This window comes from Anomaloglossus baeobatrachus, chromosome 4 (assembly GCF_048569485.1).
Source record: "Anomaloglossus baeobatrachus isolate aAnoBae1 chromosome 4, aAnoBae1.hap1, whole genome shotgun sequence".
NCBI classification, from domain to species: Eukaryota; Metazoa; Chordata; class Amphibia; order Anura; family Aromobatidae; genus Anomaloglossus; species Anomaloglossus baeobatrachus.
Window position 1 is genome coordinate 80,852,494 of NC_134356.1, and position 25,038 is coordinate 80,877,531.

At 52.5% G+C, this 25,038-nt stretch overlaps 1 long non-coding RNA gene across 1 annotated transcript in view; it reads right to left on the reverse strand.

The window, feature by feature from the left end:
* LOC142301239 (uncharacterized) overlaps positions 1 to 17,945 on the reverse strand; it is a 101,947-nt gene extending 84,002 nt beyond the window's left edge. Inside the window, exon 1 of the long non-coding RNA XR_012752716.1 lies at positions 17,783 to 17,945. This is a non-coding gene — a long non-coding RNA (uncharacterized LOC142301239). The remainder of the gene's footprint in view (positions 1 to 17,782) is intronic.
* Between the last annotated feature and the right edge of the window lie 7,093 nt (positions 17,946 to 25,038).

The following is a 25,038-nucleotide window of genomic DNA, read 5'->3' on the forward strand; positions in this document are numbered from 1 at the left end:
CTCCTACTACACTCCCCAGTCTTAAATAGGAAGAGACCAGCTGAAGATTGTAATTAGCAGCCAGGTTCTCAGGAGAGTAGCACACTGCTCCAGAAAGGATTAACTCCTGCACGGCTGGGAGCAATTAAACAACTCAGCCGATGCCCAGCAGAGCTGAGCACTTAAGAGAGACCAGGCTGCATGTCAAACTCTGCAATGTGAACAAAGTCCGACGCTCTAGTAGTAATCCGCGTGTCTGGAACCAGAAAGCACATGACAGAACTATCCGGAACAAATGACTGTATCCTCAAATGGGGAATTGGTTTTTGACAAGAAAATCAACTGTAAGTTCATTAGTACATCCCTTAATTTTATGTATTTAGGTAATAGGCATACGATTTTTTGGTACTGAATAATATTAATTTTTATCCTATTGATGAATCCTGTTTGAAATTAGCAATTTTTTTTGCAAGATTGAATAGTTGGACTTTCAGGCAGATTCCTCCAAATCTGTAATGAAATTATATCTGCCCCATGACAGCTTATCTTGCAGAAGATATAACATTTCTATATCCAAATTGGTAGAATGACATCATGCCTATGGTACCTGTCCTAATCAAATCTTAAATTTTACACTTTATACTGCAGATATATATTCATTTAGTGAAATGGGATGTCACTGGAGTTGGCAGAACACGACAGCCTGTCTTGTAATGGGTTATCCAGTAGGTGCTGACATTGTCACAATAGAGTATGAGGCGTAATATCTAGCTCAGTGACACATAACTGGATAAGTTCAAGCCTTACGGTATTTCATTACGGCGTTCAATATGGCTTTTCTTGAAACATGAGTTACATGATTAATCACTGACTCCTGCAAAAAAATATGAATACATTCTGTGCAAATTGTAAATATAATATACCAACATGCTGAGACACCAAGCTGAGCACCTGGAACCCTGCTGAGAAAGTTAGAACGCAAGTTCACCATCTCACATCCAAAACTGATGATTACAATTATTTCTTTTCATTGCTGGGACGCTGAGATCTAATCAAAGTATTCATAAAGGTAAGTGATACGGTATGTGGGCAACAAGTACGAGAGGCCAAGTCATCTCTATAAAATAATCGTCGTTTTCTACCACATGCCTTTAACAATACTCGCAAAGTGATATTTACAATATTATTGCAAATAGGAATTGATTACAGATAATGTCAGTGTGAAAAATGTTCAGCTTTTGTGAATGAGACACATGCAGTCAGGCATTGTGTGAGCGTGGTATGTATAATTTATAATATCAGTCATTCTAGAAGAGTATATACTAGAGACTCCCATAATAAGCAAATTGTTAGCAAATTGTTTAGCTGAACATGTTTACTACAAAAAGGTTTGAGTGTATATATTGGATGTGTGTGATCCGATTTTTTATCCTGACCCTTGTTATTAAATAGAGCATTCAGAATAAATTAGGCTTCATATGGGTACAGACAAGGAAGCATCTTTTGAAAACATGGGAGTTCCTACAGCAACTTCAAAATATGTGTAACGTCGGTACCGGTATCCCCGCACTGTCCTGCCCCCTCCTCCCAGTGAGAACACAAGCACACACCCCCTCCTGGCCGCTCAGCGGTGGCTTTTGTTCTGGTTTCTGTTGCTTGTTCCCAGGGCCTGTGCACAGAGCACAGATCTCCTGGGAACACGCTTAGGGCGTGCGAGCACTTACTCTTAAAGGACCAGTATGCCCTACCTTGGAAGTGCCTCTCTGCCTATGGCTGAGAGTTACTAGGTACTTTAGGCATCCTTCCCTTATGGGAGGTGCCTGAGCAATGTGGTATATTGCTAGAGACATTTAACAAGTTGTCAGGTCCCGTTCCCGTATCCTGTGTCTATATCTGTACCTGTGCTTGCTAACCTTTACCTGTATCCTAGAACCTACCGTACCTGCTGCACTTGTCTGTACCTGTCGTACCAGCTGTACTCGCTGCACCCGTGAGTACCTGCCATCCAAGCTGTACCTGCTATAATTGGCAAATCAGCTGTACCCTCCGAACTAGCCAAACCTAGCCATCCAGTCTGCATCAGCAGTCCCAGCTGGACCTGTCTACATAAGAGACTGTACCTGCTTGCATCTATGCCTGTGTCGCGGGCGGGGAGGAGGGTGTCAGCACACCACGCTCACCCCTTCTGCTCGGGTCCGGCGGCCGCTGCTCAGTGGTGGCTCGAGCTGTAGGCCGGATCCCGGGGGTTTCTCGAGCGGCACTCCTCGCCCGTGAGTGAAAGGGGTTGGTTGGGTGTGGGGATTGTTTATAGTCCGTGACGCCACCCACGGTTGTGGTGATTTCACCACCGCTGCTCAATACGGGGGTCCCGGGGATGGTGATGCGGAGCAGCCAGGTGTTGTGTTGCCCCTCCGTGGGTAGGGGTCGGTGATCCCGGGGCCCAGTGACGGTTTGGGAGGTGCAGGGCCTGGTGGGCGCAGGGACGCGGGGGCAGCGCTGTGCCTTGCGGCACTGTGGTACTCACTCAGCCTGAGACGTTGACACAGTTTGTATGGTAAACCAAACGGCTGGTAAGACGGTCCCATGGACGGCTGCAATTGCTCTCCCAGTAGGTGACGGTGATGTCCCTCTTCCTTGCACCTTGTGTACTTGTTGGTTGCGATGGGTCCCCACCGGTAACCCGCTCCCCGGCTTCAAGCTGGGCCGGAGGAGCTCTACTCTTTGCCCGCAGGCGCTGGCCCTCAGAAACTGGTGCCCTGGCGGTGGCGGTGTCTCTGTTGTACAGGTTGGGCTGTTGCCTTCACTCGGGTCTTGGTTGTTGGGGGATCTACGTCCCCTTCACTGACGGATTCGGCAATTTACGGCGACTCCAAGCCTTGCCGGGGTCCGAGAGGCCCCTGCCCTGGTGCTGACTGTCCTTCGGAACACTGCTCCAGACCTCCGGGCACACAGCCTACGGGGTCCTTCCAGGAACTTTCAAACGGTCCCCCTCCAGACAGTCACCGCCGTTGCTGACCTTGCTGACCTGCCCTGCACTTAGCTGGACTCTTCAGGCTTTTATCTCTCTCTGTCACCACTCTTGCTTTCCTCCTTTACCACTTTACTTTTCTTACTTTCACTTGCTGTTTACTTTAGCCCTGTCTGGGCTACTCCTCCACTCCTTCCACTTCCTCCTCCCTGACTCTTCTGCTTGGTTTCTCCCGCCTCCAGAACTGTGATCTCCTTGGTGGGCGGAGCCAACCGCCTGGCCCACCCCCTGGTGTGAATCATCAGCCTCTGGAGGAAGGCAACAAGGATTTTTGGTTCAGCTTAGATGTGCCTACCTGGGATGTAGGGTGTGGTGGTGTGTGACCTGTGTCCCCTGGCTTGCCCAGGGCGACACATTCCCCCTTAGCAAAATGCAGACCGTCCGCGGGCTGCCGTCCTACACCGGTTTTATTTTTCTGAAAAAGATAACATTTGGAAAAATCAACATATATACATTTTTAATAACTCTTCCCAAGACGGGAGGCACATTTTTTTAATGTTGCAACGGTTTACGGTTACGGTTTCCGCTCTCTCCCACCCAAGCAACCTGGCCCTGATGCTGCCCCTAAAGCCCAGGCAGCACCCCTTGACCCACAGTCCAGCACACGGAACCCGAGCGGGATCTGTCCTTCCCTCCAGAGGGTAGCCACCGGTTCCTTTGGTGGCTGGGCCCCAGCCTGCTCTGCTGAGGGCCCTCCCTCCAACCTGCCTCTCCGGAGGCGGCGTTGCGGAAAACGGTAACGGTAACCAACATATTTACAAGCCACTAACGTCTGTGGTTGCCCTGCAAGTTCACGGGCTTGTCCATGGATAGTTCCCATGCATTTTTAAACGGTCCCCACGGGGACAACGGTGCCGGCTACGGCCGGTTCAATCACTAAGCAAATCAGGTAACTGTTCGGTAATTATCATTTTCATCACCAGCAGAACTTTCAACTTTTCAACAAACAAACAACTCAGTGGTGGTCCCAACGGGGACGGTGCTGCGGGCATCCGCTGCCCTACTCCGGTCTTTCTGCTGCTTCATCCGAGGGAGGGGGTGCAGAGCTCACCCTGCTCTCGTTGCTGCCCCTAAGCTTCACATCCAGGGCAAACCACCCCCTCTCTCCGCAGTGCCGGGTATACCGCACCATGTCCCCCGGTATGAGGTTACGGCCAGGATGCTCCTCGGGCAGATGGGCATTCACATCCCGCCGGGCCACAAACACTTCGGCCTCCAGGCCCGGTTCATATATAAATCCGTAGCCCCGGCGGACATCAAACCGCCTCACCTGCCCTTCATACAACGGGCCCCGGACACGGAAGGTCGCTTGCCGAAGATTTTCTTTCTCCCGAATGGCTCGGGCCACCAGCTCGGCTTTCCTTCTCTCCCTCTCCGCGATCTCCAGGCCCAGCTTTGTCGGCTCCCTGTCCCAATATGGTGCTGCTGCCAGCGCCGGCGCACGGGTCGGGCCCCGCGGGACATCCAGAACGTTACCCACTGTCAGGAAGGTGGGCGGCGTATCCCGCGGTGTCATGGCCTTGGGCGCTGCCTTGCAGCAACAACCCGGCGCCACCTCAGCCGAGGTGTGGGGGATGGGCACAGGGGCTTTCCGCAGCTGAGCCTTCGGCTCGGAGCGGGTCATCGACTCCGGCTCGGGAAACTGCTCGGGGACTGTCTCTGGCACAATCTTCGGGGCCTTCCATGGCAACACCCCCAGGTTTGCCACGGGCTCCGGCTACAGGTCGGTCCGCTGGGGCGGACGGGCTGGGTATCGCTACCGGTTGCGGTGGTAGCGGGCCTAGTGGCGGGGTCACGGCCCCCGAGACGGGTGGCGAGGAAGGCAACGGGGGGAGAGGGCTTGGACCGGGTCCCTCAGCCGCAGCGACCGGTCCCTCCGGGACATAGGGGCGTGGGTCACTCACCCTCCCTTCCTCCGCTTCCTCCTCGCGTCTCCGCACGGTGGCTATAACGTCCGCCATGTCGGTCTCCCACTCCTCCAAGAGGAGCTGCATCTTGACCTGCAGCCTTAGGTGGAGCTGCGCGGTCCGGATTTCCACCCACGCTGCGGTTCCCGGCGCGGGGGCCACGGTGTTTCGGGACGGCATCCACATGGTCACTTTCTCTTTTCTTTCCAGGAACGGTATGCTTGCAGGGTCCTGGCGTCCCTGCTTTTATAGCTGCGACTACATGCCGCCAGCCGCCATCGCGTCCCCCCTAGCTCTTTCCGGCCCCTCCTCTCTCGGGGCGGGGTTTTGGCCTTCGCGCCTCTACTGCTCGAGAAGACGCTCGAGCGGGAACTTTTCGCGCCAAAGATGGCGGCTTCTGAAATTTTTCTGCCGGATACCTCCGGCGGTAACAAGGCGCACCTCTACCAGACGGCAGAGCGGTAAGATCCTGTTCGTGACGCCAAGTTGTCGCGGGCGGGGAGGAGGGTGTCAGCACACCACGCTCACCCCTTCTGCTCGGGTCCGGCGGCCGCTGCTCAGTGGTGGCTCGAGCTGTAGGCCGGATCCCGGGGGTTTTCGAGCGGCACTCCTCGCCCGTGAGTGAAAGGGGTTGGTTGGGTGTGGGGATTGTTTATAGTCCGTGACGCCACCCACGGTTGTGGTGATTTCACCACCGCTGCTCAATACGGGGGTCCCGGGGATGGTGATGCGGAGCAGCCAGGTGTTGTGTTGCCCCTCCGTGGGTAGGGGTCGGTGATCCCGGGGCCCGGTGACGGTTTGGGAGGTGCATGGCCTGGTGGGCGCAGGGACGCGGGGGCAGCGCTGTGCCTTGCGGCACTGTGGTACTCAGCCTGAGACGTTGACACAGTTTGTACGGTAAACCAAACGGCTGGTAAGACGGTCCCACGGACGGCTGCAATTGCTCTCCCAGTAGGTGACGGTGATGTCCCTCTTCCTTGCACCTTGTGTACTTGTTGGTTGCGATGGGTCCCCACCGGTAACCCGCTCCCCGACTTCAAGCTGGGCCGGAGGAGCTCTACTCTTTGCCCGCAGGCGCTGGCCCTCAGAAACTGGTGCCCTGGCGGTGGCGGTGTCTCTGTTGTACAGGTTGGGCTGTTGCCTTCACTCGGGTCTTGGTTGTTGGGGGATCTACGTCCCCTTCACTGACGGATTCGGCAATTTACGGCGACTCCAAGCCTTGCCGGGGTCCGAGAGGCCCCTGCCCTGGTGCTGACTGTCCTTCGGAACACTGCTCCAGACCTCCGGGCACACAGCCTACGGGGTCCTTCCAGGAACTTTCAAACGGTCCCCCTCCAGACAGTCACCGCCGTTGCTGACCTTGCTGACCTGCCCTGCACTTAGCTGGACTCTTCAGGCTTTTCTCTCTCTCTGTCACCACTCTTGCTTTCCTCCTTTACCACTTTACTTTTCTTACTTTCACTACTTGTTTAGTCTTGCCCTCCCCGGGCTACTCTGCCTGGCACTTCCCGCCTCCAGAGCTGTGATCTCCTTGGTGGGCGGAGCCAACCGCCTGGCCCACCCCCTGGTGTGAATCATCAGCCTCTGGAGGAAGGCAACAAGGATTTGTAGTTTAGCTGTGATGTGCCTACCTGGGATGTAGGGTGTGGTGGTGTGTGACCTGTGTCCCCTGGCTTGCCCAGGGCGACACACCTGTACCTGCATTCCCTACCACTGTGGTCAGCTGTCACAGTACCGTGTCTCCCTGAGTAGCACCTAGCAGATACCTTCCAGTACAAGCCTATCCTCAACATCAGAGGCTGTAGTGAAAACAAGGTAGTCACTTAATTACGCTCCTGTGGTCAAGCCGGTACTGTGGCCCAGTTGAATAAAAAACTTGATAAAGAAAAAATGTACAAGTTTGGGATCGCTGTAATCATACTGACATAGAGATTTGCATTACTAGTTAATTTTTACAGTGCAATGAACTCCTAAAAACAAAACCCAAAAAACAATTGCGGAATTAATTTTTGTGTGTGGAATTTTACCACACTTCAACATTACAACTTGTCGTGCAGCTATGTGGGCAGATTATTCAAAAAAAATATGGGTCTTGGAAGGAGAGGAGGAAAAGACAAAAGTGCAAAAAAATAAAATTGGCCGGTCGAGATGGGATTAAAAGACCCTAGAAGGGCAATCTGAATGAATTGAGGTGGTTGCCTTGCTGTTAATCTGATTTCATCTGGAGTAATGAGCAACTGTAAAGAGAGTGACTGAACATGGATATGGATATTGCAAAAATCACTTCTAAATTACAGCTAATGGCAGTAGCAAAGATGGCTACAATGGCTACAGCATTACTGTGATTGCCAAACAATTAGGCACCAAACATGCGGGGAGGAGGCTCGAAACTAACGAAGCGAGGAGCAAAATACTCAAGTAAGGCTTCTTTCACACTTACGTTGTTTTGCATCAGTCACAATCCGTCGCACAAGACTTGTATGGACGACGGATTGCGACTGATGGCCTTGTGTTGCATCCGCCTCGCGACGGATCCGTCGTGGAATGTCTGACCGTCAGGCGGCAGCAACGCAGAATGTAGTGTTTTTTGGACCGTCGAAAAAACGCAATGTGCAGGATTCCATCGGCGTCCGTCGTTTTTATAATGGAAGCCTATAAGAGCGGAATCCGTTGGAATGCGTCACTGGACGGATTCCTGTGATGAATCCCTCATTTACCAACTGAGCATGCTCAGATGAGTAAATTTCGGGAAAAAAAAGCTGCAATGGATCAGTTTTTTTGCACGATCAGTCGCATCAGTTGTGGCACTATCTGCAACACATCCATTGCATCAGTCACACAACGGATTGCAACTGATGCAAAACAACGCAAGTGTGAACTTAGCCTAATGGATATGAATATTTTAATATTCACGTGAGTAATGAATAGTGCCGAGTGTATTCGTTCATCACTAATGCTTATCTTTCTATGATCCAATGATCAATATATCTTTGTAAATGGTCACTTTACCTTCAAGGTTATAAATAAGAAATCCTTTTTTGCTGCTCTCCCTATTTATCAGTGCATTTCTGAAGCGGAGTAGAGTCAATCAGTTCTTTAAATACAAGTGTAATATGGGTGAGGAACATGACATGATCTGTCACCTACAAACCTGCTTTGTAGAGAAGTCTCCTCTGATGAGTAATTGTCAACTCTGCTCTTTAGTGTCAACATGGAAGAGACGGTCGGATGAGGGTTCGGACACAAGAAGATGACAATTGACAGAAAGCTTTCAAAAGTCACTGGAGGCTCATGACATGATATCCTTTGTGACTGCTTCTCTGGGAATCACCAGCTGCATCTATTGCGCAGTATGATAAATCTCTTCCCATTTATATTACATTTATGAGCATGATAGGGAAATGTAATATTTCATGATAAGGAATAGAATATTATATAACATTACAACCCTGATCATTGCAAATATATAACGGAAAAAAAAAATAATGTGTGTTTAACAATTTTAGCAAAACTGCTTTTGTCCTCAATATATGACAGCTAGCGTGCTACGCCTTTCATCTGTGCCAGTAGGCAGCATGAATTTATGTATGGCCCAAGGTACATGTAAGGCTCAAAGAACATGAGCAATAATGTGTCAGTGAGAAAAAATGTGCACAATCCAAGTCTGCAACACAATGGGACATATTTGTTAATACTGCGGACAGCTTACAAATATACTATACTAAAGGCCGCTTTACACACTGCGATATCGGTACCGATATCGCCAGCCTGCGTACTGTCACGCTCCCCGGGTCCCCTGCCTTGCTTCCCAGCTCCCCTGCCACGCTCTCCGGCTCCCCTGCCTCGCTCCCCGGCTCACCTGCCACGCTCCCCGGCTTCCCTGCCTCTCTCCCCGACTCCTCTGTCAGGCGTCCCCCGCTCCACAGCCTCCAGGCCCCATCACCGGCGGTCCCCAGGCGGCCCGGTCCCCGCTCCCGGCACCCGTCGGCAGCTCTGCTCCAGGCCGGCTCTCCTGCCTCCTGTTCACCGCTCCCTGCCCTGGCTTCTGGCACCCGGGCCTCGCGCATGCGCATTAGGGCGCGCGCGCGGTCATTGACCCTTTCTTAAAGGGCCAGTGTCCTCCAACAGGATATTGAAGGATCAGGTACTGGGTATATAGGGGATCCTTTCCAAGTGGGCGGGGCCTGTTCTTCGTGTTTTCTAAGCTAGGAGTCAGGTCTCCTTGTGTCTGTGATATACTCACCTATCTCTCTCGTAGAGCCGCTCCTGCCTCGCCAACCGGTCCTGACGATACCTGAACCCCGAACGGTGACGGCCTGCCATCCCGTCAGTTCCGGCCATCTCCGATCCCTGTGGTAACCCGCCTTCTTGCTCCATTGGTTCCGGACTCTACCTGACGACATCTCGGCCTCCGAACCTGAGCTCTGTCACCCAGACTACCATCAGAGACCCCGTGGTCCCAGGGACTTCTTTACTCCACTCCTCTAAACGGACTGTCCTGCTAGTGCTCCGGCTACCGGGCACCTTGCCCTCAGTGAGGTGTTCAGCCCAGTGGATCCACCTCCTGGGTCTGCCCGTCCACCTGGCCCTAACAGTAAGAACAGGCCATGGATCCCGCCGAAGCACTAGCGGCCTTGCAGCAGGAACTCACACGCCAGCGCGAGACCCAGACCCGCATGCTGAACTTCATGTCTTCTGTGGATACCCGCCTGAACACGCTACAAGCGACAGCCACATCCTTGGCATCTCAGGTTTCCACTGTACAATCCACGGCCACAGCTCCCGTGGCAGCCTCCTCGGATGCTTCCAGACTACGTTTGGCCTCACCACCCCGGTACGCCGGAGATCCCAAGACCTGCAGGGGATTCCTAAACCAGTGCTCCCTTCATTTCAAGCTGCTTCCGCACTTGTTTGCCTCCAACCAAGCCAAGGTGGCGTTTGTGATGTCCCATCTAGAGGGTGAGGCACTGGCCTGGATGAACCCCTTGTGGGAAAAGGAGGACCCTGTGACTACCAACATCCAGGACTTCCTGCAGGCATTTAGAAACACCTTTGACGAACCTGGACGTGCCGCTGCATCCGCCTCATCACTCCTCAGGCTACGTCAGGGGACTATGACGGCAGGGCAGTATGCCATCCGCTTCCGCACTTTGGCCTCAGAATTGGGATGGAACAATGAAGCCCTCACCGCCGCCTTCTGGGAAGGACTCTCCAGCCGTATTAAGGACGAGCTGGCAGGCCGCGATGTTCCTTCCACCCTGGATGCCCTGATCGCACTAGCCACCCGCGTGGACCTCAGATTCGAGGAACGATCCAAAGAGGTGTCCCGTGAGAGACGTCCGATACGGCATTCCTCTCCTCCGCAGAAGCCCGCCGTACTTCAGTCAGCGTCGTCTGGTGTCTCTGTCCACGAGCCCATGCAGATTGACCGTTTGCGGCAGTCCGAACAACGCCGAGCAGAACGGCTCGCCAAGGGCCTCTGCTTCTACTGCGGAGAGGGCACACACCTTCTACGCTCCTGTCCAGAGAGGCCGGGAAACTCCAAAGCCTAGTGTTGGTAGGAGAGGCCACCCTAGGTGCTGGGACTCTCTAGGACCCGGTTACGTGGACTGTTCAAGTGACGACGGGAGAGACGCGGTTCACGGCCGAGGCGTACCTCGATTCCGGGGCAGCAGGCAATTTCATCCAGCAGGCCACGGTGGACAAGTACCAGGTGCCTGTTACTCCACTCGACAAACCCCTCGTGATTGCCTCTGTAGATGGGAGACCCCTCTCTGACACCATCTCGTGGATCACCAAGCCTTGTGGAACTACGTATCGGTGCCCTGCACACCGAGAACATCGCTCTCTACGTCCTCCCACACATGTCCCATCAAATCCTGCTGGGACTCCCGTGGTTACGGACACACGAACCGTCAGTCAGCTGGGGTACTGATGACATCACCCGATGGGGCTCCTCTTGCCACGAGAATTGTCTGAAGACTATACAGCCCATCCGACGACCTCCGGTTCCGGAGTCCCTACCGGGACTGCCCTCGGCCTATTGGTCCTTCGCTGACGTCTTTGATAAAAAGGAATCAGAGGTACTTCCGCCACATCGTCCTTATGACTGTGCCATCGACCTACTCCCGGGAACTACACCACCTCGAGGACGGATATATCCGCTGTCTCCTGCTGAAACAAGGGCCATGTCTGCCTACATCACGGAGAACCTGGCAAGGGGATTCATTCGGAGGTCCTCCTCTCCTGCGGGAGCAGGCTTCTTCTTCGTTAAGAAGAAAGAGGGCGACCTACGCCCATGCATTGACTACCGGGGTTTGAACCAAATCACCGTGAAAAATAAATACCCCCTGCCGCTCATCCCCGAATTGTTTGATCGGCTTAGAGGAGCTCGTGTGTTTACCAAGTTGGATCTTCGGGGTGCCTACAACCTGGTCCGCATCCGCTCTGGGGACAAATGGAAGACCGCATTCAATACTCGCGATGGGCACTATGAATACTGTGTGATGCCCTTCGGCCTCTGTAACGCACCAGCAGTGTTTCAGGAATTGGTGAACGGCGTGTTCCGGGACCTTCTCTACGTCTGTGTATTGGTGTATCTTGACGATATCCTGGTATTCTCTCCGGACCTCCAGACTCACAGAGAGAACGTGCAGCTGGTACTACAAAGACTGAGAGAGAATCGTCTGTACGCCAAGTACGAGAAGTGTGTATTCGAGCAGTCTTCTCTCCCCTTCTTGGGTTACGTAATCTCCAATACCGGTCTGCAGATGGACCCGGAGAAGGTCTCTGCCATTCTCAACTGTCCCCCTCATTCCGGACTGAAGGCAATCCAACGCTTTCTGGGATTCGCAAACTATTACCGTCAGTTCATCCCTCACTTCTCTGCTCTGACTGCACCTCTCTCCGCCTTGACCAAGAAGGGGGCTAATCCAAAGGACTGGTCACCTGCGGCCGACGCCGCGTTTGGCTCCCTGAAACAGGCATTTGCTTCTTCCCTTGTGCTCCACCGTCCTGAGTTAAACCGACAGTTTACCTTGGAGGTGGATGCCTCCTCCTCGGGAGCCGGAGCAGTGCTCATGCAGAAGTCCTCCTCCGGGAAGATGGTTACTTGCGGTTTCTTCTCCAAGAGCTTCTCAGCACCTGAACGCAACTACACCATCGGTGACCGAGAGCTATTGGCAGTCAAACTGGCTCTGGAAGAATGGCGCTACCTTCTGGAGGGAGCAGTGTACCCCGTGATCATTTACACGGACCACAAGAACCTGGAATACCTGCGGTCCGCTCAGCGGCTGAACCCACGGCAGGCCAGGTGGTCCTTGTTCTTTGCCAGGTTCAATTTTCAGCTCCATTTTCGACCCGTGGACAAGAATGTACGAGCAGATGCTTTGTCCAGGTCATTCATGCCCATGGAGCAGGAGGAGGAGACATCCCAGCCCATCATCTGTCCTAGTAAGATCATTCCGGTGGCTCCTGTCACCCTGGCCCAGATACCGCCTGGGAAGACCTATGTCTCTGAGACTGACAGGCAAAAAGTGTTGCACTGGGGCCATGCCTCAAAAATAGCCGGCCATGCTGGTCATAAGAAAACATGGAGTACAATTGTACGTCACTACTGGTGGCCATTCCTTCGCATGGACGTCGCTTCTTTTGTCTCAGCCTGCTCCTCTTGTGCCAGGAACAAGACGCCCAAACACCTGCCATATGGTCGTCTTCTACCTCTGCCTATAACCTCCGTTCCGTGGCAACACATTGCAATGGACTTTATTACGGACTTGCCCCTGTCCTCCGGACACACAGTCATATGGGTCGTGGTGGATCGGTTCTCCAAAATGGCTCATTTCGTCCCTATGGCTGGACTGCCCTCTGCCCAGGAACTCGCTGACGCTTACATACAGCACATCTTCCGGTTGCATGGCTTTCCATCACACATTGTGTCCGACAGAGGAACTCAGTTTACCTCCCGCTTCTGGAGGGCCCTCTGCAAACATCTGGGAGTGACTCTGGACTTTTCTTCAGCCTACCATCCTCAGTCTAATGGCCAAGTGGAACGAGTCAATCAGATCTTGACCTCCTTCTTACGTCACTCACTACGTCAATGCCCATCACGACGACTGGTCCACGCTTCTTCCTTGGGCTGAATTCTCCCATAACCACCACGTCAGTGAGTCCTCCTCCAGCTCTCCCTTCCATGTCGTTTACGGACTTCAGCCTTCTGTCCCGTTACCTGTATCCTCTTCCTCGGATGTCCCTGCTGCTGATGCTGTAGTCCGTGACTTTGCAACCATTTGGGACACTGTCAAGGCGTCCCTTGGACGTGCTTCCCTGCGGATGAAGAGACACGCAGACAAGAGGCGTCTGGATCCTCCGTGTTTCTCTCCAGGAGATCTGGTCTGGCTTGCTTTCAAGTACGTCCGATTGAAGCTACCATCATACAAGCTGGGTCCTCGCTACATCGGGCCGTTTAAAGTCCTCAGCAAAATAAATGAGGTCTCCTACAACCTGCAGCTCCCGGCCACGATGAGGATACCCAACTCCTTCCACGTCTCCCTGCTCAAGCCGGTTGTCCTTGGTCCCTTCTCCGCTGCTGCCAGTTCTGCTCCTCCTATTGCTGATGATGACTTCTATGTGGTAAGGGATATCGTGGCCATGAAGACCGGACAGGGCCGACAGTTCTTCCTGGTGGACTGGGCAGGGTTTGGTCCTGAGGATAGGTCCTGGGAACCCCGGGAGAATGTGGGTACTCCCCTGATCCGTGCCTTCCTGTCCCGGTTTTGGGGAGGGGGGCGTGGGGGGGGGTACTGTCACGCTCCCCGGGTCCCCTGCCTTGCTTCCCGGCTCCCCTGCCACGCTCTCCGGCTCCCCTGCCTCGCTCCCCGGCTCACCTGCCACGCTCCCCGGCTTCCCTGCCTCGCTCCCCGGCTCCTCTGTCAGGCGTCCCCCGCTCCACAGCCTCCAGGCCCCATCACCGGCGGTCCCCAGGCGGCCCGGTCCCCGCTCCCGGCACCCGTCGGCAGCTCTGCTCCAGGCCGGCTCTCCTGCCTCCTGTTCACCGCTCCCTGCCTTGGCTTCTGGCACCCGGGCCTCGCGCATGCGCATTAGGGCGCGCGCGCGGTCATTGACTCTTTCTTAAAGGGCCAGTGTCCTCCAACAGGATATTGAAGGATCAGGTACTGGGTATATAGGGGGATCCTTTCCAAGTGGGCGGGGCCTGTTCTTCGTGTTTTCTAAGCTAGGAGTCAGGTCTCCTTGTGTCTGTGATATACTCACCTATCTCTCTCGTAGAGCCGCTCCTGCCTCGCCAACTGGTCCTGACGATACCCGAACCCCGAACGGTGACGGCCTGCCATCCCATCAGTTCCGGCCATCTCCGATCCCTGTGGTGACCCGCCTTCTCGCTCCATTGGTTCCGGACTCTGCCTGACGACATCTCGGCCTCCGAACCTGAGCTCCGTCACCCGGACTACCATCAGAGACCCCGTGGTCCCAGGGACTTCTTTACTCCACTCCTCTAAATGGACTGTCCTGCTAGTGCTCCGGCTACCGGGCACCTTGCCCTCAGTGAGGTGTTCAGCCCAGTGCATCCACCTCCTGGGTCTGCCCGTCCACCTGGCCCTAACACGTACCCGCCCCCATCGGTTGTGCGACACGGGCCAATCGCTGCCCGTGTCGCACAACATCGCCCGGACCCGTCACACATACTTACCTTCCCTGCGACGTCGCTGTGACCGGTGAACCGCCTCCTTTCTAAGGGGACGGTTAGTTGAGCGTCACAGCGACGTCACAGCAGCGTCACTGAACCGCCGCCCAATAGAAGCGGAGGGGCGGAGATGAGCGCGACGAACATCCTGCCCACTTCCTTCCTTCCGCATTGTGGCCGGGACGCAGGTAAGGTGAGGTTCCTCGTTCCTGCGGTGTCACACGGAGCGATGTGTGCTGCCGCAGGAACGAGGAACAACTTCGTTACTGCTGCAGTAGCGATATATGAGAATGGACCCCCATGTCACCGATGAGCGATTTTGCACGTTTTTGCGACGATGCAAAATCGCTCATAGGTGTCACACACAACGGCATCGCTAAAGCGACCGGATGTGTTGTACAAATTCCGTGACCCCAACGAGATCGCTTGAGCGATGTCGTAGACTGTAAAGCCCGCTTTAGTGTCAGAAATGTATTATAGTCGTTAACATAAGACAATAGATGTGGCACACTTTTAGACATTTTTGTTTAAAGGAGTTTTTCCACCAACAAAGTTAATTCTAAAGTTAATTTTAATCAATAGATCTTGGAATAATAATAATTTCCATAATTGGATGTGTTTTAAAAAAAATGTTCCTGTGCTGAGATAATCTCATATATGTGCCCCTGCTATGTACTGTGTAATGGCTGTGTCTGACCGTACAGGATCTAAAGGGGAAGCTATTCTCCTTAAAGAGACTGATACACCATTCCAGCATGCCAGTGAGGAGACTTTAATCCGCAATGCTCCTCTGGGAAATATTCAAATACATAATAAATAATATTTGAATATTTCCCAGAGGAGCATTGCGGATTAATGTCTCCTCACTGGGATGCTGGAATGGTGTGTCAGTCTTCGTAAGGAGAATTGTGTCCACTTTAGACCCCGTCTCAGCCTCTCATACAGCCAGATCAGATCTCATACTTTGCACTAATGAGGGAAACCATCCCAAAATACTGTGTCTGCAAATTGAGGTTCTGATCTGGCATAAATCCTAAGGGGTACTTTGCACACTACGACATCGCAGGTGCGATGTCGGTGGGGTCAAATTGAAAGTGACGCACATCCGGCATCGCATGCGACATCGTAGTGTGTAAAGCCTAGATGATACGATTAACGAGCGCAAAAGCGTCGTAATCGTATCATCGGTGTAGCGTCGGCGTAATCCATAATTACGCTGACGCGACGGTCCGATGTTGTTCCTCGCTCCTGCGGCAGCACACATCGCTGTGTGTGAAGCTGTAGGAGCGAGGAACATCTCCTACCGGCGTCACAGCGGCTCCTGTAGGATATGCGGAAGGGAGAAGGTGGGCGGGATGTTTACGTCCCGCTCATCTCCGCCCCTCCGCTCCTATTGGCCGCCTGCCGTGTGACGTCGCAGTGACGCCGTATGACCCGCCCCCTTAATAAGGAGGCGGGTCGCCGGCCAGAGGGACGTCCCAGGACAGGTGAGTCGATGTGCAGCTGCCGTAGCGATAATGTTCGCTACGGCAGCTATCACAAGGATATCGCAGCTGCGACGGGGGCGGGGACTATCGCGCTCGGCATCGCAGCATCGACTTGCGATGTCGCAGCGTGCAAAGTACCCCTAAGTCATATGACAAGACTCATTAAAGGGTCACTTTTGACTTTTAGGATTACTACCTCCAAAAGGTGGCACCAGAGTTCATTTGGCTGTACAGGGACATTGTCTGATCATACCACATCTCCTGGGCAGGGAAGGATGTAAAAGAGAATATACAGATAGCACAGCAAGGAGCACAGCTGATACTTTTTGTGAGGTAAAACATTTCCCTGACTGTTTTTAGAAAAATTTTTACCTCAAAGAAAACATTTTTTGTGATCCCGTGCTATAATGTCTGTATACTCTTTTGCATCCTCCACAGCCCACGAAATATGGTATGATCAGACCATGTTCGTGTACAGTCAGACACGGCCATTACACAGTACAGAGCAGGGACACATATATAAGATTATCTCAGTACAGGAACATTTTTTTTAAACACATCCAATTGTGGAACTTATTATTATTCTAAGATCTATTGATTACAATGTACAGTTAGGTCCAGAAATATTTGGACAGTGACACAAGTTTTGTTATTTTAGCTGTTTACAAAAACATGTTCATAAATACAATTATATATATAATATGGGCTGAAAGTGCACACTCCCAGCTGCAATATGAGAGTTTTCACATCCAAATCGGAGAAAGAGTTTAGGAATTATAGCTCTGTAATGCATAGCCTCCTCTTTTTCAAGGGACCAAAAGTAATTGGACAAGGGACTCTAAGGGCTGCAATTAACTCTGAAGGTGTCTCCCTCGTTAACCTGTAATCAATGAAGTAGTTAAAAGGTCTGGGGTTGATTACAGGTGTGTGGTTTTGCATTTGGAAGCTGTTGCTGTGACCAGACAACATGCGGTCTAAGAAACTCTCAATTGAGGTGAAGCAGAACATCCTGAGGCTGAAAAAAAAGAAAAAATCCATCAGAGAGACAGCAGACATGCTTGGAGTAGCAAAATCAACAGTCGGGTACATTCTGAGAAAAAAGGAATTGACTGGTGAGCTTGGGAACTCAAAAAGGCCTGGGCGTCCACAGATGACAACAGTGGTGGATGATCGCCGCATACTTTCTTTGGTGAAGAAGAACCCGTTCACAACATCAACTGAAGTCCAGAACACTCTCAGTGAAGTAGGTGTATCTGTCTCTAAGTCAACAGTAAAGAGAAGACTCCATGAAAGTAAATACAAAGGGTTCACATCTAGATGCAAACCATTCATCAATTCCAAAAATAGACAGGCCAGAGTTAAATTTGCTGAAAAACACCTCATGAAGCCAGCTCAGTTCTGGAAAAGTATTCTATGGACAGATGAGACCAAGATCAACCTGTACCAGAATGAAGGGAAGAAAAAAGTTTGGAGAAGAAAGGGAACGGCACATGATCCAAGGCACACCACATCCTCTGTAAAACATGGTGGAGGCAACGTGATGGCATGGGCATGCATGGCTTTCAATGGCACTGTGTCACTTGTGTTTATTGATGACATAACAGCAGACAAGAGTAGCCAGATGAATTCTGAAAGGGGTGGTCCACCCATTTTTTTTTTTCCCCCAATGATTTTCACTTACCAATGTATGCATCTTCTCCATTGTCTTCTGTTTCCATTTCTGGCACTGAGCGGCGCTATGCTGCACGCTCAGTGCCGGTCACATGACCCCCTGGAGCTGTGGCCGCCGGCATCCTCTGACGTCCCGGCATTTCCGGGCTCTCAAACAAGACGGATACGTCAGAGGAGGCTGGCACCACTCACACTGAGTGACAGGGCTGTGGGCGGTGACTACCGCACGTCACAGCTCAGCATCGAGGGGAGGAGCCGGAGGACGTCACTGTGGAGCCGGCGTCCTGCAGTGTGCAGTACAGGGGGGGAGGGTTCTTATTAAGCTGAATCCCCCCCTGCACGTAAGTATGTGATCACACTGTCCACCTGCCCGATGCTGCGATGTCAGGAGAGCGGCTGGTGTCGGGCAGTGTGATCATCTGCTCCTCCCAGCAGCACAGCAGGACGCAGCAAGACACTGACAGGCATGTCACCTCTGTGCTCTGCCATCTGTCTTGCTGCATGGGAGCAACTGTCTGCACTCTGTCACCTGCACCACAAGTCACAGAGTGGAGACAGTTGGTGACAGAGCACCTCTGCCCCTGACCCCCCCCCCGTTCTTTCCCCACTCTCTTCGGATGTCTGTGTGATTTCTGTGTGATTTGAAGAGGCAGGGAGGAGGCTTTGTGTGGAGATCTGAGGGGGGTGTGTTAGATAAGCTATAGACACCTCCCTAGAGCCACAAAGAATTCTGGAACTTGTAGGAACTGAGCACAGGAAGTCAGAGGAGAGATTAACCCCATCAGAGCTGGAGCCAGCAATGAGCATGTGCTGTTAGTGCACAATAAAACCTAATTTTGCTGAAAAAACATAATAGATGTGTTGAGGGGCACATATTAGCAAGATTTATCAGAAAAAAAAAAAATCAGTTTTGGTAACTGGACAACTTCTTGAAGTGTACCGGGATATACTTTCAGCCCAGATTCAGCCAAATGCCGCAAAGTTGATCGGACGGCGCTTCATAGTACAGATGGACAATGACCCCAAGCATACAGCCAAAGCTACCCAGGAGTTCATGAGTGCAAAAAAGTGGATCATTCTGCAATGGCCAAGTCAATCACCAGATCTTAACCCAATTGAGCATGCATTTCACTTGCTCAAATCCAGACTTAAGATGGAAAGACCCACAAAGAAACAAGACCTGAAGGCTGCGGCTGTAAAGGCCGGGCAAAGCATTAAGAAGGAGGAAACCCAGCGTTTGGTGATGTCCATGGGTTCCAGACTTAAGGCAGTGATTGCCTCCAAAGGATTCGCAACAAAATATTGAAACTAAAAATTTTTTTTTGGGTTTGGTTTATTTGTCCAATTACTTTTGACCTCCTAAAATGTGGAGTGTTTGTAAAGAAATGTGTACAATTCCTACAATTTCTATCAGATATTTTTGTTCAAACCTTCAAATTAAACGTTACAATCTGCACTTGAATTCTGTTGTAGAGGTTTCATTTCAAATCCAATGTGGTGGCATGCAGAGCCCAACTCGCGAAAATTGTGTCACTGTCCAAATATTTCTGGACCTAACTGTATTTTAAAATTTTGGTTTCTGTCTGTCACAGTTGAAGTGTACCTATGATAAAAATTACAGACCTCTCCATTCTTTGTAGGTGGGAAAACTTGCAAACTCTGCAGTGTGTCAATAGATATTTTCACCACTGTAAATAAAAAATATGATTATTATTATTAATAATGGTAAAAGTTAAAATAGTTAAACATATAGGATGCTAAGATATATTTATTGGTCTCCAATATTTTCAGGCCCCAGTTTTCTCTTGACTGTGCTTTGGTCCTTGGAGACTCTTTCTTGTACCCATCTCAATTTTCCTTTTGGAGCAGTCTTTCTTAAAATATCCCCTACTCTTGGATAGTATTGGTCCCCTTCTGACTCTACAGCAATGTGTCAATACCTTGCCATCTCCTGAGCTTCTTATCTTCATGGGCACATTATTACTACAAGGGGCTGCTGATAAGTCTTTGGCTTTGTGATCTTAATGGCATCAGTGTTCTACGCATGCGGGGAAACAAAATGGCGGGGTCTAATGCGATATTCACAGCAACTGAGAGCAGAGGAGTGATAAAATTCTTGCTTCTGCAAGGAAAGTTTGCAAAGGATATTCATGGTGATATGCCACAGACATTGGGGGATCAATGCCCTTCATATTCCACAGTTAAGAACTGGGTTGCCAAATTTAAAATGGGCCACTTCAGCACCAATGATGACGAACATTCTGGACAACCACGGCTTGGTTTTTGTTCTGGACATCGTCAATGCTGTGCACAAGCTCATACTGGAAAGTCAACGTATTTCAGCTAAAGCAATAGCAGACATCATGGGGATTTCCCGTGAATGGGTTTGTGTCATTATCCATGAACATTTGGACATGAGGAAGCGATCTGCAAAGTGGGTCCCCAAATATTTGAAAACAAATCAGAGAAGCATGCGAGTGAAAACTTCCCGATCCATTTATCAGCGTTTCTGGACTGATAACAACTTTCTGGATCTACTGGTCACTATGGATGAGACCTTGATTTATTTGTATGACGCTGAAGACAAGGAGCATTCACCACCGATCAGCTGTCTCCTGTGCCACTGCTGGCCTGAACTAGTCAGTAGTGGAACTATATAGTATAGATCAGGGGTCTCAAACACGCGGCCCGCGGGCCGCATGCGGCCCTTCAGGTGGCTTCTTGCGGCCCGCAGGCCCGTGGACCTGGTAAAGATGGCGACTGGTGCAGGGGCCGCAGCTGCCAGTTATTTATTTCAGCCTACAGTTTTGTCTTTGCCGCGCACAGTGAAGTTCTCGCTGCAGAACGCAATAACATCGGCAGGGCCGTATTTGCCATTAGGCACTTGAGGGCACGTGCCTAGGGCGGCGCCTTCCAGGGGGGCGGCACCCAAACCAAAATTTAAAAAAAAAAAAAAAAATTTTTTTTTAAATCTTCCTCCCTCCTCCAAACTCTTTATTAAATCCGGCGCCTTTTTGGAGGAGGGAGGGAGCGCACAGTCATTTATAGTCGCGTCTATAACACGCGAATATAAATGACACTGTGAGCGTGCCGGCACTTACTTCCAGGGTCAGAGGAGCTGTAATCAGCTCCCCGCCCCGACGTGCTGCCGTGCGCTCACTGTGCAGAGGTCACAGGAGCGTGAGGCAGCGCCACGCAGAGGAGGACGGGACATGGAGCCGCCGCCGAGGAAGATGTGAAATGATGATCCTGCCACCGCCACCACCACCGCGGAGAACGGGAGGTGCAGCCGCCGGGAGTTGCCGCCTGGAGCAGGTAAGCGCTTTACAGCCGAAGACAGCGCCGAACAAGCAACCCGGGGGGGAGGGGGGATGCCGGAGGATGTGGGGGCGCAACATGGAGGATGGGGGATGGAACATGATATGGGGGCGCAACATGGAGGATGGGGGGATGGAACATGATATGAGGGCGCAACATGGAGGATGGGGGGATGGAACATGATATGGGGGCGCAACATGGAGGATGGGGGGATGGAACATGATATGGGGGTGCAACATGGAGGATGGGGGGATGGAACATGATATGGGGGCGCAACATGGAGGATGGGGGGATGGAACATGATATGGGGGCGCAACATGGAGGATGGGGGGATGGAACATGATATGGGGGCGCAACATGGAGGATGGGGGGATGGAACATGATATGGGGGCGCAACATGGAGGATGGGGGGATGGAACATGATATGGGGGCGCAACATGGAGGATGGGGGGATGGAACATGATATGGGGGCGCAACATGGAGGATGGGGGGATGTAACATGATATGGGGGCGCAACATGGAGGATGGGGGGATGGAACATGATATGGGGGCGCAACATGGAGGATGGGGGGGATGTAACATGATATGGGGGCGCAACATGGAGGATGGGGGGGGATGCAGCATGATGTGGGGGCGCAACATGGAGGATGGGGGGGGGATGCAGCATGATGTGGGGACGCAACATGGAGGATGTGGGGATGGAACATGATGTGGGGGCGCAACATGGAGGATGGGGGGGATGCAGCATGATGTGGGGGTGCAACATGGAGGCTGGGGGGGGATGCCGCATGATATGGGGGCGCAACATGGAGGATGGGGGATGGAACATGATATGGGGGCGCAACATGGAGGATGGGGGGATGGAACATGATGTGGGGGCGCAGCATGAAGGATGGGGGGGATGCCGCATGATGTGGGGGCGCAATATGGAGGATGTGGGGGCGCAACATGGAGGATGGGGGGATGGAACATGATGTGGGGGCGCAACATGGAGGATGGGGGGATGCAGCATGATGTGGGGGCGCAGCATGGAGGATGGGGGGGGATGAAGCATGATGTGGGGGCGCAGCATGGAGGATGGGGGGGATGAAGCATGATGTGGGGGCGCAGCATGGAGGATGGGGGGGATGAAGCATGATGTGGGGGCGCAGCATGGAGGATGTGGGGGCGCAACATGGGGATGGAGCATGATGTGGGGGCGCAGCATGGGGGATGGAGCAGAATGGGAAAATGGGGGGGAGGGAAAATGAGGGAGGGTGGTGGACAGTATAGCAAATGGGAGTTACAGTATGGAGAATGAGAGGCATGGTATGGAGAATGGGGTAGCATGGGGGGGGCATGGTATGGAGAATGAGAGACATGGTATGGAGAATGGGGTAGCACGGGGGGAGGCATGGTATGGAGAATGGGGTAGCATGGGGGGGGGCATGGTATGGAGAATGAGAGACATGGTATGGAGAATGGGGTAGCACGGGGGGGGCATGGTATGGAGAATGGGGTAGCACGGGAGGAGGCATGGTATGGAGAATGGGAAAGCATGGGGGGTACTCTGTATGGAAGGGGAACCATGGTGGGCTTGGTATGGAGGGGGCTTGATATGGAGAAGGGGCAGCATGGGGAGCGCTCAGTTAGGAGCCTGGAAGGGCTGGGTATACATAATGCGAAGCATAAGGCTCATTATTGAGTGGGGACATCATGAGGGGGACAGTGAAGTGGGGGCTGCATGGAGAGGTGGGGACAGTGGAGGTCATAGTTCATAAGTGAGGAAGGTCTGGAGGGTATAATTCGGTGGGGAGGACAGTGGGGTTTTCATGTGAGGGGGCAGTGTAGTGGGAATGTTATAGGAGAGAATGTGGAGGCCGTATACTATATGTGACACGGTGTGGGGTCATTCTTTGTGCTGTGAGCTCAGTGATGGGCAATTATTTATTCTTGGGCACAGCCTTGGGCTTACTTAGGGTGGTTACTCTTTAGTGAGAATTATGAGTCTGTCACCAGGTTTTTGCCACCTAATTTGAGAGCAGCATAATGTAGGGGCAGAGATCCTGATTCCAGTGTTGTCACTTACTGGGCTGCTTAGTGTAGTTTTGATAACATCACTGTTTAATCAGCAGTAGTTATCATTACAGGACTACTTGGTGTGCTGCAGGTAGTCCAGCATATTCATAAGCTCTGTATAACTGCGAGATCTGCAGCAGAGAAAACGACAGCAAACAGCTCAGTAAGTGACACATCGCTGGAATCAGGGGCTCTGCTCTACATTATGCTGCTCTCAGATGGGGGAGCAAAACCTGGTGACAGATTCCCTATACGGGCACCATTGCAGTATGTGCTGCAGCAGACCAGACAAGAGGGGAGTCTTGGGAGACGCAGGACAATGTGTTGCTAAGAGCGATGACATTTTACTTTTACTCCCAAAATGGCAATTAATCTGCATACACATTTATACAGGGGACGTCGCTCTGGCATGTACAGTTTTACCTTAATATTATATATATGCAAACTGTTCTGTCCCCCCTGGTGCGGCCGATGTCTTGGTGCAGATGTGCACCGTCCTATTTGCATATTAAAGACAGTCCCTCGTCCTTAGGTGAGAGTCAGTGCTGTCTAAAATCACTTAGCATTTCTGCACGTGTCCTGACACTGGAGGAGCAGAGTAGCACTCCAAGTGTCAGTGTGGGTGCGCCTGCAATGTGACTGCAGTGTCAGTGTGGGTGCACCTGCAATGTGACTGCAGTGTCCGCGTGGGTGCGCCTGCAATGTGACTGCAGTGTCCGCGTGGGTGCGCCTGCAATGTGACTGCAGTGTCCGCGTGGGTGCGCCTGCAATGTGACTGCAGTGTCCCCGTGGGTGCGCCTGCAATGTGACTGCAGTGTCCGCGTGGGTGCGCCTGCAATGTGACTGCAGTGTCCGCGTGGGTGCGCCTGCAATGTGACTGCAGTGTCCGCGTGGGTGCGCCTGCAATGTGACTGCAGTGTCCGCGTTGGTGCGCCTGCAATGTGACTGCAGTGTCCGCGTGGGTGCGCCTGCAATGTGACTGCAGTGTCCGCGTGGGTGCGCCTGCAATGTGACTGCAGTGTCCGCGTGGGTGCGCCTGCAATGTGACTGCAGTGTCCGCGTGGGTGCGCCTGCAATGTGACTGCAGTGTCCGCGTTGGTGCGCCTGCAATGTGACTGCAGTGTCCGCGTGGGTGCGCCTGCAATGTGACTGCAGTGTCCACGTGGCTGCGCCTGCAATGTGACTGCAGTGTCCGCGTGGGTGCGCCTGCAATGTGACTGCAGTGTCCGCGTGGGTGCGCCTGCAATGTGACTGCAGTGTCCGCGTGGGTGCGCCTGCAATGTGACTGCAGTGTCTGCGTGGGTGTACATGCAATGTGACTGCAGTGTCCGCGTGGGTGTGCATGCAATGTGATGCAGGTACGTTCTGACACCTGGTTGCTGCCTGTATTTGACTGCCGATTCAATGAGGAAGGTTGTTGAAGTGAGCAGACAGCACATCACAGCGCCGTGTCCCCCTCCTCACTGTGCTCCTCCTGTGTTGTGTGCACACCCGCAGTGACGCTTGGAGTGTGCCGCTGTGCTCCTCCTGTGTTGGATGCACACATGCACTGATGCTTGGAGTGTGCCGCTGTGCTCCTCCTGTGTTGGATGCACACATGCACTGATGCTTGGCGTGTGCCGCTGTGCTCCTTCTGTGTTGTGTGCACACCCGCACTGACGCTTGGTGTGTGCCGCTGTGCTCCTCCTGTGTTGTGTGCACACCCGCACTGACGCTTGGAGTGTGCCGCTGTGCTCCTCCTGTGTTGGATGCACACATGCACTGATGCTTGGCGTGTGCCGCTGTGCTCCTTCTGTGTTGTGTGCACACCCGCACTGACGCTTGGTGTGTGCCGCTGTGCTCCTCCTGTGTTGTGTGCACACCCGCACTGACGCTTGGAGTGTGCCGCTG